Genomic DNA, 18,969 nt, shown 5'->3' on the forward strand with positions numbered 1-18,969 from the left:
GGTACATGGAAAATATTCATTCACTTGGAAAATATGCTGCTGGAATATGTTATTCTACCATGAAGGGAGGGGCATGGAATTTATTCTTTGAAACTATAGTAATTTACTTTGGTAAATAGCCATATGAATTCATTTATTTATGAGCTTGAGAAATGGAGAACCTCTTGAGAAATGAGGTGTAGAGGGGTTGATTTGCATAGTAAAGATCTCTTAGAGATTACTGGAGATCCAACAATGTTCAGTTGCAAACATCCAGCAATACTAGATAGAGAATGGATCAAGGCCACTGAGGCAGTTGGAACAAGTATGAGGAATAGCCGGGACCATCAGAAAAAGAATGATCTTTTGTTTAAAGGAGGAGTTCTGTTCTGATCAAGGATGACACCTGTGACAATGTCAGGGACAGGCACTTCAGGAACATTGAAAATATTCTTGCAAAAAAGGAAAGCAAAGTCAAAGTTGGTGGACTTTTGAGGGGGGAAAAACACATAAGGGTGTGGTTGTAGGTAGGAGATGATGCACTGTGGTGTGAGTTATTTTCAGTTGGTTGTGCTGGGCTCGTAATAGACTATCTTAATCTGAAATCTATGTGTTTAGTTCTGGGAAGTTGTAATGTCTGTATTTTTGTCCTCTCTGGAATTTCTGAGTATTAATATGCTGTTTGTTTTTTTTCTCATCTACAAGATGGTTCAATTCTATTTTCCAAACTTTCTATTGAAGTTTTTTTTTCAGCAGCTGTTTTCTTTCTTTTCTTCTGTTTCCAAGAACTCTTCGTGAGTTTTTGATTATGACTCTCAATTATCTGTGTAATGGTATTAATCTTAGGTGTTTTGGAGTTCCCCTCTGCTTTCCATTGTTGCTCCATTTATTTCCTTGAGTCTCCTTTGTGTTAGTTTGATTTTGTCCTCTGTCTTCCATATTGGAGATTATCTTTAAATATATGCTCCTCCTTGGTAGTTTTTAAGTGTGTTTCAGAGACTTATTAACATCTGCCTTGGTAAACATCAGAAAATAAACTTCCTGTCTATATATATTCAAGTTAATTACACAGATATGTTATAGAGTATTTGTATAATTTATAGGCAATATACAATAATTTATGTTACCCATAACATGTTATAGCAGATAATTACAAATAATAGTAGATTTTAGTATTTACTATCTATAGTATAGTATCTACTATAATAGTAGTAGATAGATTAGTTTTCTATTCCTGCATAACAAATGACCATAAACTTAGTGGTTTAAAACAACATCCACTAATTTGCTCACAGGTCTCCAGGTCAGAAGTTCAAGCAGGCTTAGCTGGGTCCTCTGCTAAGGGTCTCACAAAGCTAAAATTATGGTTTTGGCCAGTCTCTTATTTGGAGACTCTGGAGAAGAGTGCCTCCAAGTTTACTGAGGTTGTTGGAAATTACAGTTCTGAGGTTCCTGGTCCTTACTACCTTCAATGCCAGCAATGCCACATCAAATCCTCCTTAGGCTTTGAATCTTTCTGACTTCATTTTTTTTTTTTCTTTTGCTACCAGCTGGAGAAACTTTGTTTTTGTTGTTGTTGTTGTTGTTTTTGAGACAAGACTCTCGCTGTCGCCCAGGCTGGAGTGCTGTGGCACGATCTCAGCTCACTGCAGGCTCCGCCTCCTGGGTTCACGCCATTCTCCTGCCTCAGCCTCCCGAGTAGCTGGGACTACAGGTGCCTGCCACCACGCCCGGCTAATTTTTTGTATTTTTAGTAGAGTCGGGGTTTCACTGTGTTAGCCAGGATGGTCCCGATCTCCTGAACTCGTGATCCGCCCGCCTCGGCCTCCCAAAGTGCTGGGATTACAGGCGTGAGCCACTGCGCCCGGCCGAAACTTTCTGCTTTTAAAGGGCTGATGTGATTTTCATGTGATGCATCTGGGTTTCCTTTTTGCCATATAATGTAACAACTAGGGGAGTGATATCTCATCATACTCACGGGTTCCATCCGCACTCAAAGGAGGTCATTCTTAGAATTCTGCCTACTACATTTGCCAAGGTAGTAGAAGCACAGTCAGCCATGCTGTTTCATGGGAAGAGGATCTGAGAGAGTAAGAACTCCTTAATCAGACTCTTAAGTAACCTTCTCATTAGTCCTGCCTCTCTAGACCACTTACAGTGATGGCTGGTGCCATTGATTCCTGACCACTTCTTGAGTTCTGCTATCTGAATCAGAAATCACTCTTTAGCCAGTTAGGGTGCACATTTCTTTGCTCTGCTCAGTCATCTGTGTGCTTTCCATCTCTGAAGATGTGTTGACATCTCTTGCCTGAAGTTTATCTCCTCTATTATTGTTCTTATGTGTTTCTGTCTTCTATGGTTTGAGTGTATGTTTCTCTCTAAACTTCCTATGTTGAAGCTTAAACCCCAAAGTGGTAGTATTAAGAGGTGTGGCCCTTGGGAAATGATGAGGCTGTGAGGGTTCTGCTCTGATAAATGAGTGTCATAAAAGGGCTGGAGTGGCAGAGTTTGCCCCTTCCTTCCACTTCCACCATGTGAAAGTACCATCTTGGAAGCAGAAAGTGAGCCTGCCCCAGAGAGTGAATCTGCTGGTGCCTAAACCTTGGACTTCCTGACTTCCAGAATGGTGAGAAATAAAATTCTGTTTATAAATTACCTGGTTTGGTATTTTGTTATAGCAGCATGAATGGACTGAAATACTATCAGTTTATTATTTTACTGTCCTTGAACTTTACTGCAATCTGTATGACACCCTTTTTCTAGATCAGCATTTTTTTGTTAAAAAAATTACGATTTTATGACACCACAAAACTGAATTGGATTAGGTAAAAACTGACATTGAAATCAGAGATCCAAGGTTTCTGATTCCTTTCATAACATTGTGACTCCTCTCACTGGCTCATGAGTTTCATGAGCTTTCCTTTGAAAAGACGGGTTTCTCTAAAACATTAAAATGTGTTATCTGGAAAGTGAGATATTCATTAAATTATTGAGATAATTTTTAATGATATACCAAGAAGATACATGTTTGATAACATCTCAAAGTTTTGGCTTTATTTTTATGTGGGTGGTATTCTGTCAGTGTTTTTAAAGGCTTGTTTAAAATTATTTTTTCTTATTTTAAAACATTGCTTTTAGTTGGTAACAGATGAAATATTAAATAAATATGCAAACCTCAAAGGCATTCATAGCCTTACTGTAGTATTGTTTTATTGATGTGTTCTTTGATGTCCCTCATGATTTTTCAAATACTTCACACATTTTCTAAGATAAATCCTCAAGACTGAAGCAGTAGCCTGGCAGAGGCCACAGCAGCAAGGTGCATATTTGCTTTTTTCCTTTTAGCAAAACGAACTGATTTAAATACGATCTGGTACTTTGAAGAATTTTGTCATTAAAATATAGTCCCATTAGTCCTAATTTAGAGATAGTCTAACCCTTGCTTGAGTAATACATCTGTTCCTAGGTAGATGATGCATGCCTATTTACTAATTGGTATAATAATCATAAAACATAGCTGATTTTTTTCTCACCCATTAATTTTGTAAGCCATTATCCACTGATAAGCTATAGGAAGAAAGCCAAAACACCACTTAAAAGACATGGAAACCCTCACAGTATTAGGAAGATAGTAATATTTAAGGGAAATAATACTTATTTTAATTGCATCATTTTAAAGGTAAGTTTAACATCCTTAAGAGACTATAGGATCAGAATTGACCCCTGAAGATTAGTAAATATAATTGATATGTATACAATTATGTTAACTATTCATGAATTTTGATAACTTGCTGATGACTTACCTGGATTAAAACAGGATTTCATGTTTTAATATGAATTGGTTGCAATCTATATGGAAAATTATGGGTATTATACAATTTCTGGCACGTTGTTTTCTTCTGGAAATCTGCTAAATTTACTTGTCAAGATGCTTAACTTCTAAAAGCCTTGGGTTGTCTTATCTGTGAAATGAAACCATAGAGTAAGGCTATATAAGGAAATACATATATGACATTTAGAATTTTTATTGATATTAGTGCAATATAAGCATTAAAAGTAATACATAGTATTTTCTTTTAACTTTTCTATTATGAGTTCTTTGTGGAAATTCCTTTGTTATATATATGTATAATGTGAAGATGTGGAGAATCACTTTTTATTTTTCAATATATACAATTGAACATTGAAAATTGTGGGAGTTAAGGATGCTGACCTGTCAAATGGTAAAAAATGTATAAAAGTTTGGACTCCCACAAAACTTAACTAATAGTCTATTGTTGACTGGAAGCCTTATTGATGAAATAAGCAGTTAACACATATTTTATATGCTCTATGTATTATATGCTATATTACAGTAAAGTAAGCCAGAGAAAATTAAGGAAATCATAAGGGAGAGAACATATATTTTATATCCATTAAATAGAAGTGGGTTATCAAGTTTTTCATCCTTGTCATCTTCATATTGAGTAGGAAGAGGAAGAGAAGACATCAGTCTTGCTGTCCCCTAAGGGTGGCAGAGGTGGAAGAAAATCTACATATAAGTAAACTGCCGAGTTAAAACATGTGGTGTTAGAGAGTCAACTATAGAGTGTTGGTGCTGTGTCCAAGAACTATGGAAAGACAGAAATGGACACAACCTAGCAATGCATAAAACCAAGCCTTACAGGATCATTTGCAGGGAGATGTGTAATAATTTCCCTGCCAGAATACCCTTTCAAATAAGACAGCAAAATCTAGAATCCAGAACATAAGAAAATATGTATGTGAAGAAACAGAAAAATGTGACCCATAAGGGAAAAGTCAATAGTAACAAACACAGATATTGGAATTATCAGAAAGGCTTTAAAACAGTGTATGCTCAAAGGCTTAAATTAAAAAATGATTAGCATAAGTGAACAAATAGATCAACCATATAAAATGGAATTCTAGGACTAAATTTAAATGTCTAAGATGAAAAATTTGAACAAAGGAAAAAATGCAATGAATAGAAAAGAGTTACACAGTAAATATTAATCCGATTATATCAACAAGTTCTTTAAGGGTAAATGGTCTAAATACATCAATTAAAGACATATTACAGTGGGAATTAAAAACAATGATAACATGACCCAATTATATGGTGTTTACAAGAAACTCATATTAAATACAAAGATTCAGATAGTTAAAAGGAAGGGGAAAAGATACTATGCCAACACTAATCAAGAGAAAGTGGAATTACCTATATTAATTTCAGAGAAAGCCTTTAGAATTTGGGATATTATAGTTAAAGAGATACATAACGATATAGGGATAAATTATTCAAAAAGACATAAAAATCCTTAATGTGTATGTACCTAATGAGGGTGTCAAAATACGTGAGGCAAAAACTGAATAAAGTTAAAGGATAAATAGTTAAATCCACTATTATAGTGAAGACTTCAACGCCCCTCTGCAAGTAATTGGTTAATCAAGAAGGCAAAAATAAGAACAGAGATGATGTGAATAGTACTATCAACAAGTAAGACCAAATTCTGAGCCAGAACTATTTGAAAGTTAGACATACTTTGAAATAAGTCATGAATCAAAGAAGGAATCCCAAGAAAAATGTAAAAACATTATGAACTAAATTAAAATGAGAATGCTTATCAATAGATTGATAGGATGTTATGAAATCGGTGCTTAGCGTTAAAATGCCTAGAAATTTAATTGCTTAAATGAAACAAAAAGACTTCCCGAGAGTCTCAAACTATCAATACTCATACAGGAGAAATAGAGAAATAGATAACTTGAATACCTCTGTATCAATTAGAGAAATCAAATCACTAATAAATTTGCAAGAGGGAAATTAAAAGGACTAGGTGGTTTCACTGGCAAATTGTACCAACCATTTAAAGAAGAAATAATACCAGCTCTCCACAGGCTCTTCCAGAAAATAGAAGGAATGAGGCCAGCATTACTCTACTACCAAAACAAAATAAATATTATAAGTGTTGGGGTGATTGGACCCAACACCAGGTTGTGGGAGTGAGGAAGTCCGGGAGAGTCAAAGGAATGAGAAAAAGTTTGAGAGAGAAGTGGGACCAGGTGGCCATCGCTAGTGTATGGAGGCTGCGAAGGCCCCGAGCTCAAGAAGCCCAGACTATTTATTGGTGATCAAACAGGTGGTGAGAATGTGGGGTGGAAAGGGAGCATTGCATTAAGCACATGATTTACAGCTGGGATGGTTTAGCATATGCTCTACTATTTGAGATAATGGAGAGCAGGCTCTTTTAACTTGATACAATTGATCCTGGGAGAGCATGGAGCAAGGAACCAGCAAGTCTAGACACATTCCAGAGCCACGAGCCCTGGATTCTGTCCAAGCCACGAGGGATTTTATGCCCTGGGCTTAGATTATGATGCATCAGGGTAGTCTTCCACCCTTTAGCACGCAGCTTGGTGTTCCAAAGGCCACAAGGGGTTTTAGACCCCAGACCCTGGACATGTTCCAAGACTTTTACATTATGTCAGACATGCAAGCCCTGCCTCAGCTTCTCCCAACACTCAGCTTTTCCCAACAAGGAAGGAAGACTATGAATTAATATATCCAATGAGCACAGATACAAAAAAACTCAGCAAAATATTAGTAAATCAGGGCTAATAATACATTAAAATAATTATATGCTAGTGACATTTCAGGCAAGCATGGTTGGGTTGGGTCAATATTTAAAAATCAATGTAATCTGCCAATGTGCAGGCTAAAGAAGAAAAACCTTAGGGTCATATCCTTAACATAGAGCATTGACAAAATGCAACACACATTCATGATTTAGAAATTCAGCAAACAGTATAGCAGAATACTGCCTCAAATTGATGAAGACTATAGACTCAGTACTTTTTGCCTAAAATTGGGAAGAAAGCAAGGTTATTCTATACCCTATTCAACATCATACTGGAAGTCCTAGATAGAGCAGGAAGACAAAAGAAAAGAAAAAGCAAAATATAGATTGGAAAGGAAGAAACAAGGTAACAAGGCAGTAAGCAGTCTTTATTTGCAGATGATGTGTTTTGTAGAAAAATCCTAAAGCATTTGTGTAAAAACTGGAACTAATAAGCAATTATAGCAAGGTCACAGGATACAAGGTCTGTATACAAATGTCAATTGCTTTCCTATATTCCAGCACTAAAAAATTTAAAAAGGTTTACAATAACACCTAGTATATACTTACGTATAAATCTAACATATGTACAGGATTTGTTTGAAGAAAACAAAACATTAATGAAAGAAATCAAATATCTAAATAAATGTAGAGATATACTATATTCATTGATTGGAAGACTCAATATTGTCAAGATGGCAGTTCTTCACAGCTTGGCTTACTGCAATCCTAAACAAAATCATGGCAAGCTATTTAGATATCCAAAGAACTGAGTCTAAAGTGTATATGGAAAGGCAAACACCTAGACTAATCAAGAAAACATGTATTGATTAGTCTAGGTGTTTGCCTTTCCATATACACTTTAGACTCAGTTCTTTGGATATCTAAATAGCTTGCCATGATTTTGTTTAGGATTGCAGTAAGCCAAGCTGTGAAGAACTGCCATCTTGACAATATTGAGTCTTCCAATCAATGAATATAGTATATCAAGAAAACATGTATTGGGCCGGGCGCGGTGGCTCACGCTTGTAATCCCAGCACTTTGGGAGGCCGAGGTGGGCGGATCACGAGGTCAGGAGATCGAGACCACGGTGAAACCCTGTCTCTACTAAAAATATAAAAAAAATCAGCCGGGCGTGGTGGCGGGTGCCTGTAGTCCCAGCTACTCGGAGAGGCTGAGGCAGGAGAATGGCGTGAACCCGGGAGGCGGAGCTTGCAGTGAGCCGAGATTGTGCCACTGCACTCCAGCCTGGGCGGCAGAGCGAGACTCCGCCTCAAAAAAAAAAAAAAAAAAAAAAAAAAAAAGAAAACATGTATTGAAACAAAAATCTTCACATGACTGTTTATAGCAGCTTTATTTGTAATTGTTAAAAATTGGAACACAAGATCTAAAAAGAAATAAGCTATTAAGCCATGTAAATAAATGGATGCATCTTAAATGTACAGTCATAAGTAAGACAGTCTGAAAAGGCTATGATTCCACAGTATTCCATTGACTATTATTGTCTTATTATATAATTTCATTTATATGACATTCTGAAAAGACAAAATGATAAAATAGTGTTTGTCAGAGGCTTATGATTTGGGGAAAATTGAATAGATGAAGTCCAGAGAACTTTTTAATAGTGAAACTATTCTGTATGATATTATGATGCCAGATTTCATTTACAAATGCATTTTTCAAAACCCATATACAACTTTACAAAGAGTGAACCTTAATATATGCAAATTAAAAAAATTACTTAAGAAGTTGAAGTATTCCACAACGGAATACAGAATGTGATAAAAGTATCTAACTGTATTACAAATATAGAAACAACTTCACTGAAAGAGTTAGGGATAAAGGCGCTGACTTAAATAACTTTGGAAGTGAGTGAAATCTGTAAGGCTAAAGGAAAAATAAATGGTACATAAACACTCTATTCTGGTTGATGAAGTTGTTTCTAAAACTAGTACACAGGCGTACTCAAAGATATTGCAGGTGTGGTTCCAGGGTTCCAGACCACTGTAATAAAGTGAATATCATAATAAAGTGAGTCAGAAAAAATTTCAGTTTTCCAGTTCATACAAAAGTTACGGTTACACTATAATGAAGTCTGCTAAGTATACAATAGCATTATGTCTAAAAATGTACATACCTAAATTTAAAAATATTTTATTACTTAAAAATTCTAACAATCATCCCAGCCTTCAGTGAGTCATAATCTTTTTGCATAGGACTTTCAAATTTTGATCAATCCCCTCAAACCCTGCCACTGCTCTATCAACTAAGTGTACGTAATATTCTAAATTCTTTGTCATTTCAACAGTGTTCACGGCATCTTTACCACAGTAGTTTCCATCTCAAAAAGCCGCTTTCTTTGCTCATGTATAAGAAGTAACTCTTCATTCAAGTCTTATGAGATGGTAGCAATTCAGTCTCATCTTCAGGTTCCTGTCTTCTAAATCTGGTTCTGTTACATCTACCACGTCTACAGTGATTTCCTCCACTAAAGTCTTGAACCCCTGAAGGTTATCAGGAGGGCTTGGAATCAAGTTCTTCCAAACTCCTATAAATATTGTTATTTTGATCTACTCCCATGAATCATGAATGTTTTTAATGGCATCTAGATGGGTGAGGCCTTTCCAGAAAATGTTCAATTTGGCCAGATCCATTGGAGTAATCACTATCTGTGCTAGCTACAGACTTATGAAATGTATTTCTTAAAAAGATTTGAACATCAAAATTACTCCTTGATACATGGTCTGCACAATAGAAGTTGTGTTAGTAGACACACTTGAAAACAACACGAATCTCCTTGTACCTCTCGATCAGAGTTCTTCAGTCACAATGTGCATTGGCAATTAGCAGTAATACTTTGAATGGAATTTTTTTTTCTGAGCAGATCTCAATAATCAGCTTAAAATATTCAGTAAGTCATGCTGTAAACATGTGCTGTTATCCAAGCTTTGCTGTTCCATTTATAGGGCACATGCATAGTAGATTTAGCATAATTCTTAAGAGCTCTAGAATTCTCAGAATAGTAAATGAGCATTGGTTTTAACTTAAAGTTACCAGTTGAATTAAACCTAACAAGAGTCAATTTATCTTTTGAAGCTTTGAAGCCAGGCATTGAGTTCTTCTCTCTAGCTATGAAAGTCCTAGATGGCATCTTCTTCCAATACACGGCTGTTTTATCTACCTTGAAAATCTGTTGGCCGGGTATTGTGGCTCACACCTATAATTCCAGCATTTTGGGAGGCTGAGGTGAGTGGATCATTTGAGATCAGGAGTTTGAAACCAGCCTGGCCAACATGGTGAAACCCTATCTCTACTAAAAATACAAAAATTAGCCTGACATGGTGGCCTGTAATCCCAGCTACATGGGAGGCTGAGGCAGAAGAATCTCTTGAACCTGGGAGGTGGAGGTTGCACTGAGCCGAGATCATGCCATTGCTCTCCAGCCTGGGTGACAGAGTGAGACTCTGTGTCTCAAAAAAAACAAAAACAAAAAACAAAACACTGTTTAGTGTAACCCTCTTCATCAATTTTCTCAGCTAGAACTTCCAGTTAACTTGCGCCAGTTTCTCCATCAGCACTTGCTGCTTCACCTTGCATTTTTATGTTATGGAGATGGTTTCATAAGCCTCATGAACCAACCTCTACTAGTTTTAGACTTCTCTTTTACAGTTTCCTTATCTCCCTCAGCCTTCATAGAATCGAATAGAGTTAGGGCTTTGCTCAGGGTTAGGCTTTGGCTTAAGGGAAAGCTATGGATGGTTTGATCCTCTATCCAGACCACTAAAACTTTCTGCTTATCAGTAATAAGGTTGTTTAACTTTCCTTTCCTTCATATATTTACTGAAGTAGCAGTTCTAATTTCTCTCAAGAACTTCTTTTAGGCATTCACAATTTGGCTAACTCTTTAGTGCAAGAAACCTAGCTTTTGGTTTATTTTGGCTTTGAACATGCCTTCCTCGCTAAGCTTAAACATTTCTAAGCCTTTAAAGTGAAAGATGTGTGATTCTTCCCTTGAATGCTTAGAGGACATTGTAGGGTTATGAATTGGCCTAATTTCAATATATTGTCTCAGAGAATATGGAGGCCCAAGGAGAAAGAGAGATAGGGGAACAACTGGTCAGTGGAGCAGTCAGAACACACACAACATTATTTTGTCTTTTATGAGTACAGTTCATGACACTCCAAAATGATTGCAATAGTAACTTCAAAGATCACTGATCACAGTTCACCATAACAGATATAATATTAATGAAAAAGTTTGAAATGGTGTGAGTTACCCAAAATGTGCACAGAGGCATGAAGTGAGCATGTGTCACATTTTTGCAATAAAGCAAAGTTCAATAAAACAAGGTATGCTGTATACATGTATACTGAAATTAAGCAATTAAATAAATGGATGATAATCATAGGAGCCAGATTTCTCACTGTTGCAGTAGATTACAGATAAGCCAGAGGGAAAAGAATATAATGATCTGTGTGGTAATTAGTGACATGTATCATTATGAACCCATGTTTAGATTAATATAGATACAAGTGGTTATATATGATATTGTTATAGATGTGTACATACATGAGCAATATACATTGCAGATACTTCCTCACTCTGTTGGTTGAGAGAGTCTAGAAGCAATTATACTTCAGTAGCAAGAAGCCCATCTAGCACCCAGATCTTGATTTCCAAAATTATTTTTCAAAAAAATGAATGAGGGTTCTTTGAAGAAATGGCTGATTTTAGGACTTTACAGGAAACATATGAGATAAGCCTGGAGCATCTTGTAGCACCAAAAAGTAAGGAATTTTTCAATGCCCTCTTGCAAAACAAAATAGTACAACACACACACACATAAAATACAATAATGATAGGCATATGTTAAAGGCACACAGGAGCTGACTGAAAGAGTTCCCAGTGACAAATGCTGGGACGTCACTGGGATGTAACATACTAATGTAAGATGTTAGCTAATAGAGGAAACTGGGTATAGGGTATTGAGAACATTATACTTTCATTTTTTTTTTCTGTGTACATAAAACTATTCTAAAGTAAAATATTTGCTAAGTGTAATCATGTAACCATTCTGTTTTTCACTTTTAGTACAGTATTCAATAAATTGCAGGAGCTATTCAGCACATTATTATAAAATAGTCTTTTTGCTTACAATTGCTTTGGCTATTTGGGCTCTTGGGTTCCATATGAATTTTAGAATTATTTTTTCTAATTCTGTGAAGAATGACATTGGTAGTTTGATAGGAATAGTGTTGAATCTGTAGATTTCTTTGAGCTGTATGGCCATTTTAATGATCTTTCCAATCCATGAGCACAGAATGTTTTTCCACTTATTTTTGTCATCTTTGATTTCTTTCAGCGATATTTTGAAGTTTTTGTAGAGATCTTTCAGCTTCTCTGTTAGCTGTATTCCTAGGTATTTCATTTTCTTTGTGACTATTATAAATGGAATTGTGCTATTCATGATAGTAAGTTACATAGAAAATGATAACAGAAATTTAGACTCAGGAATCCAAGCTTCTTTCATCATGTAGTTCTTTCTTCCATAGCAAATGGCCCATGTGTTTGGTGATGACTGGGGAAAAAAGAATATGAAAGAGCACAGAGTGCAGAAAATGACTGGGGAGACTATCATTTTCACTCATATTTTAGGGTAGCATTTTTTTTTTTTTTTCAACCAATGCAAGTGAGAAGAGTTCCAAGGAGAGCATTTGGAGGGCTTGCTGTGTTTTTCCTGGAGTTTTGGTTTCAGGCAACAGAATAAAGAAAAAGAGAAATCTACACTTCCACTAGTGGAGTAGGAATGTGTGAGTGGGAACTGGCTTGGAATCACTTTGAAAGTGATCCTTCCCAAGAGGACTATGTGGAAAGGAAAAAGCCATTCCAACACAAGAATCTGGGGTTGACCACGAAAACTCTGTGGCAAACATGGGCAGTTTTAAGCAACCACTGAGGAGAAGAATTACAAAAGTAGTGCAGAGATCGTGTTTTAGGAGTCTTCAATTAAGAAGGAAGGGAGAAAAAAGCATACTGAAAGGAGGAAGCAACTGTGCACCTGATATGTCCAAAGGGAACTAATGCCAGATTGCGATTGTGCCCACCACTTTGCTTTAGAAGTGTAAGCTATTTTATAAGGCTAATTTCTGGATGTGTTTGGACACTTAGCAGTTCTGCTACAAATCTTTCAAGTTTGGGATTCATACATCTTGTTCTTTGACTTGGAACAACCTAGATATATTTTGTATGGCAGATATGTAGCAAAGCATAATTGGAATTGTGGGAAAATTCAGAAAAATCTGTCTGGCAATATTCTCTAAGGAAAAGCTCTTATACTCAACATCATTTTTGATTTGCCAGTGTTTTTATCACTAGACTCTAAAAATCATTTGCTCAGATTCATGTATACTTGAAGGCTATGTATTAAGAAAAATTCATGTGACAACCTAGTAAACAAAAGAACAGCCATGGGGAATGAGAACTAAAAGACAAGATACGTAGGCATGATATAATGTGGAATTGGAGGGAAAAAGGATTAGGAAAAAAATGTAAAGGGAAATATTAAAGCATAAAAATAAACTAATCACAAAATTTGATCTAAAATTTACATTAGCTGGAATTATAGTCGACTAAACATTGGTTGAACAGTGTTTTTTCTTTATCTTTTGTATTTTGAAGTACTTAAGGAGGCAGATAATTTGAAGATCTCAGGTTTCTTAACTGGTATGGCTCCTACGGGTTTAAAAGAACTTGTACTGATCCTTCTGTAGGGATGCGGGCAGCCAGGACCTGCCAGGGTACTGTATACTTTTGATCTTAAGGAGAAAACAACTCTAATAAAATAACTCAATATTGTGAAGAAAACTGGAAGTTGTTTCAATCTACAATCCTTTAAAAAGCCTAAATCTCAAACCCAATAAATTTGTTCTCTTCTTCCATCCTGTCTCATATTCTATTAGTCAGTAGTCTGATTTTTGGTTGCTAGAAAGGAAAGTAGACACCTTAAAGGGAATGTCAATTAAAGTGTGCTGTTTACTAAATTCATCACAATATAATATCATTAAGATAATTATATACATTATATTATAATTTCTGTCAGGTTGAGACTTTGGGGTGGTTGGGACAGGGTGACTATTTTGCTTATAAATCTTAAAGGTCAGAGGGTAGATTGTGGTAGGTAGAATGATAGCCCTCTATAGATGTCCACGTCCTAATCCCTGGAAACTATAAATGTGTTATGTTCCATGGCAAAGGGGATTAAGGTTGCAGATGGAACTAAGGCTGCTAATTATCTGACCTTAAAGAAGGGAGATAATTTTGATTATCCAGGTGGACCAATGTAGTCACAAGCATTTTTAAATGTGAAAGAGGAAGATCTAAGGGAAGATCAGAGAAATGTGATGTGATAAATGAACCTACCATTACTGGCTGGAAAGATGGAGGAAGAGGGCCACTGGCCAAGCCACATGGACAAACTCCAGAAGATGGAAAGGCTAAGTCAATGGATTCTCCCTGAAAGAGGGACATAGCCCTGCTGACACCTTGATTTCAGCTGAGTAAGGCACATTTCATACATTTTAACTACAGTGGTGTAAGTTTTTTTAGGCTGCCTCTTTTATGGCAATTTGTTGTAACAGCCATAGAAAACGAATATAAGGAGCATTTGAAAATTTGTCATAATATAGTACAGTGAGCATAAATCAGCCTGACTTACAACCTGTTGACCTGGCTTTGCTCACATGTCTAAATCCATCCGTTTTCCCTGTTCAGAAGCCTGGTGGGGGGAACATGGAAGTCTCAGGACTTCCCCAAATGAGCAGGTTCTAGAAATATGTGGTAGTGTATTAAGCTTTCAGTAGAACTGTAAATTGCTGTTCTAAATAGTCACTGCCCTTTAACTATCAGTTGATTTGAGATATGTATAATAATTTTTTTCAATCATCAACACTTGGAGAGAAGGTTAGATTTGAGGCAGCAATTAGAAGAGTGCATTCTGACATTGGTAACCTTGTAACTGTGGAAGCAACAGCAGTGAGAAAATTAATGTAAAAAAATGTAAAGGGTTGGGAGTGGAACAACTTGATGCTCTATTGATAAAGTACATACCAAGTGAATAAGACTTGGGGAGGCAGTACATTAGATAGTGGACCACAATTTTTAACTGAAAATGGCCTACCACTCTATCTTTAGTTCTGGAAATAGAACTTTTTCCTTGGACTTAGACAAGGTCAGATACTTCTCTTCTTTAATGTTAAAAAAAGATCATATTTTGCTTTCCTTTTAACCCCATAGTTCTATTGAGTACGAGGTATGTATGTTTACAGACTAGAATGAAACTTGGCTCTGGGTTTCTTGCCAATGGCCTGATGATCTCATGCTGGAGTTTGGCAAAAGAATTTTGCAATAAGAGAAATTCCATTAACTTAGAAGACTGAATTCCATTTAAAATTTCAAAGTACTTTGCTCCTCATTTCTGCCCCTGCTCATGACCATAACTTCTTGAAGGTTTTGATCTCCTCTAGGATGGTGTCCTCTGAAAGAGAGTGCTTTGAGACTCTGAAATATTCTCTAGACCTTGCCTACCTGAAACGTGGTTGACCAACATCATCAGATCATATCACTTCTGACTGAAAATGTAGAATCTCAGACTAACACATCAGGTTCAATTAAGTTCATGAAACACTGCTTTGGGCAATATTTCCTATACGAAAGAAATCTTAAGAGATCATCCCCAGACTCACTGACTGATGTGGATGCTAAGAGTGATTGTGGTGGTGGTGGTGGTGCTGGTGATTATGTGGGTGATTTTGGTGGCAGTGATGGTCTGGATAGTTGTGGTAGCGGTTATGTATGGTGAGTAGCTGCAGTGAGATAGTTTCTCCAATATGGCAGGCACACCACTGGTCTTGCCTACCATTTAAAACCCAGCGCTTAGCATAATATTTGGCTTATGGAATATATTTAATATTTATTGATTAAATGAAGGTTAATAAATCATCCTTATTGTTCTAGGAGCCACGTCTCCTCTACTCCTCTAAGAAGAAAAAAAATGTTTTTACAAATTCTACATAAACCCATCCAGCTTTCTATCTACACACCGATCTACTCATTCATTCATTCATTCATTCATTCATTCACAGACTTCATTCTTTTATTCAATAAACATCTACTGGGTATTTGCTATTGTGTTAGGTTCTGGGAATTGATGAAAAGGGCACAGTTCTTCCTGGAGGAGTTCGGAGTCCAGTTAGAAGTAGAGATTGATAACAGAGGTATGTTAAGATTCAGTGACAGATATTGAAGGGGTGGCCTGCCCCTCCACACCTGTGGGTATTTCTAGTCGGGTGGGACGAGAGACTGAGAAAAGAAATCAGACATAGAGACAAAGTATAGAGAAACAACAGTGGGCCCAGGAGACCGGCACTCAGCACACCAAGGACCTGCATCGGCACCGGTCTCTGAGTTCCCTCAGTTTTTATTGATTATTATTTTCATTATCTTAGCAAAAAGGAATGTGGGAGAGCAGGGTGATAATAAGGAGAAGGTCAGCAAAAAAAAACATGTGAGCAAAAGAATCTATGTCATAATTAAGTTCAAAGGAAGGTACTATGCCTAGATGTGCACGTAAGCCAGATTTGTTTCTCTCCACCCAAACATCTCAGAGGAGTAAAGAATAACAAGGCAGCATTGCTGCAAACATGTCTCGCCTCCCACCATAGGGTGGTTTTCCTCCTGTCTCAATTGAACAAATGCACAATCGGGTTTTATACTGAGACATTAAGTTCCCAGGGGCAGGCAGGAGACAGTGGCCTTCCTCTATCTCGACTGCAAGAGGCTTTCCTCTTTTACTAATCCACCTCAGCACAGATCCTTTACGGGTGTCGGGCTGGGGGACAGTCAGGTCTTTCTCATCTCACAAGGCCATATTTCAGACTATCACATGGAGAGAAACCTTGGACAATACCCCGTTTTCAAGGGCAGAGGTCCCTGCAGCTTTCCACAGTGCATCGTGCCCCTGGTTTATTGAGACTAGAGAATAGAGATGACTTTTACCAAGTATACTGCTTATACACATTTTGTTAACAAGGCATGTCCTGCACAGCCCTAGATCCCTTAAACCTTGATTTCATACAACACATGTTTTTGTGAGCTTCAGGTTGGGTCAAAGTGTCTGGGGCAAAGCTACAAATTAACAACATCTCAGCAAAGCAATTGTTCAAAGTACAGGTCTTTTTCAAAATGGAGTCTCTTATGTCTTTCCTTTCTACGTAGACATAGTGACAGTCTGATCTCTCTTTTCCCTGCAAGATATGAAAGGGTATTACAATGTTACTGAGCAGGTAATGAAAACCTGGGTGGTAGGGCCTGAGAGTGAAGGATTTGAAGGGTAATTGAAGGGTAAAAATACTTGCTAGGCAACAATGACGTTCTAGGGAGATGGAAATCCTGAGTTATTTTTATGTGTTCAGAAAACTTACGATATTCTGACCATTATAGTGTCTAATTGTCATGTTCGGGGTTTGAGGTGTGGGTATAACACAAGGAGTTTGTCCAAGAGGAGGCAACTAAGAAGAGGCAATTTTGCTCTGTGTCCTTAGGTCTAAATAGCTTCTAAGACTTCAGGAGAGGTTTATCACTTCCCTGACTCCCTGCCCCCCAAAAGCCCCCCCACCCCCAAAATGTTCCGTGATATTTTTGAAAACTGAGGCATCTTGTGTCAACAGGACTTTAATATATATTCCAAGAAATTCTTGACCAGGAAGAAAAGGGTGAAACCAGTAAGTACATTTACCGTGTGTTTTAGGAAACTCCTGACAACCAATTTATCTGAGCAAATACTTTGCTTATCTGGTTAAAAATTGTGTACACAGGATACTAGATTGCTCACCTGGGCAAATAGCTCACTTAACAAACAACTGTTTCCATATGAAGGCTCCTTTCAAGATCCTCATTTCATTGCGTTCATCAATCCTAACTATTACATCATAGATTTAGCTTAATCCTTATCAGAGGCCAACATTGGAAGACTTGCTTTCTACCTTGTGTGCTCAGATCCCAAAATCCTATGAAACTGTGTTCCTGACCTGAACTTTCTGAGACATTAGTCAGTAAAGATGGGGTCCTCCCTTACTGCAATAAGGCTGATAAACTTAGCTTTGCTTCGTAAACAGGTGACTTGGTGGAGTTTTGGAGTGCCAGCATTTGACATTTAAAATGTCTGAGAATAAAGAAATAGGAAGAAAGAAAATTCTAGTCGTATTTAACTGTATGTCACATGTAGTTGTGGGTTGAAATAGAGTTCAGGGTGGACAAATCATTTTTTGATTTATTAGATTAAGATGACCTAAAGAAGACAATATGAATACCAATAGTCACAAGAAATAAGAGATGATTCAAATATTTATGACAGAATACTTAACATCAAATAATTGAAAGTAATTATGAAAAATATATTTGTTTCTTAAAAATTCCTGTAGATGCCACCACTATTTTCCAACTTTGTTTACAAAACAGACAAGTTAATTTTTCTTCTTCATTATCTACCTTCAAATTTGTGGTTTATATAGTGCGATAAATGTTTATTGTGAATATTGGTGAAAAATTCTTAAATTCTCAAAGCGTTAAGAATGGTAAAACGTCAAGATTTTCAGTTAAAAATATATGCAATTTGTGGTAGGATGTTAATATTGTTAAACTTTGCAAAAAGTCAGTTCCATTTCTAGTCTGACTTAAAAAACAAAGTATGATTACATTTAATGCTGCTAAACATTTGTTTACTTGCACTTACGATATCAACTGCAGCACTGAATTTGTTGTGCAGAGAAATTCATTACAAAGTATGGCAATGTGGATGACTGGGGATAGCACCATACTATATTTTTTTCTTGGTCTGGTTACATAAGGCCTTATTTTCTCCAACATACTGTTCTATGGACAAAATTCTAAACTTTTCTTTTTGGAGTATATATCAATTATATATGAAACGAGGTGTTTTTTAATACATTCTCATATTGACCCACATATTTGTAAATTCACTGATAGTTTTAATTAAAGTAAACCAACAGTATAGTCACTAAGGATGCTATGTTTCGACACCATTGACTTAATGCCTGCCCGTATCATTCCTTACATGTGGTATTGCCCTTGACTCTTTAGAGTGCTCTCTGTTCCAGTTTGCTACATGCCTCCAACCCGGTCATTTATTTTCTTCATTTTCTTAAATTTTTTCCCCTCAAATGCATGTGTTATTACCCCTGCTTGAAGATCTTTAATGGCTTCCTAAATCTTTGAGAAAAAGTTCAAATATATTAACGGTAACAATGTATATGGCCCCTGCCTGCCTCTCCAGCATTCTCTCTTGTAAATATCCT

At 36.7% G+C, this 18,969-nt stretch overlaps 1 long non-coding RNA gene across 1 annotated transcript in view; it reads left to right on the forward strand.

Moving 5' to 3' along the window:
• Positions 1-2,590: 2,590 nt before the first annotated feature.
• Positions 2,591-18,969, forward strand: part of LOC134735746 (uncharacterized) — a 207,144-nt gene continuing 190,765 nt past the window's right edge. The window contains exon 1 of the long non-coding RNA XR_010119169.1: positions 2,591-2,605. This is a non-coding gene — a long non-coding RNA (uncharacterized lncRNA). The remainder of the gene's footprint in view (positions 2,606-18,969) is intronic.

This window comes from Symphalangus syndactylus, chromosome 23, assembly GCF_028878055.3.
Source record: "Symphalangus syndactylus isolate Jambi chromosome 23, NHGRI_mSymSyn1-v2.1_pri, whole genome shotgun sequence".
In the NCBI taxonomy this organism is placed as follows: domain Eukaryota; kingdom Metazoa; phylum Chordata; class Mammalia; order Primates; family Hylobatidae; genus Symphalangus; species Symphalangus syndactylus.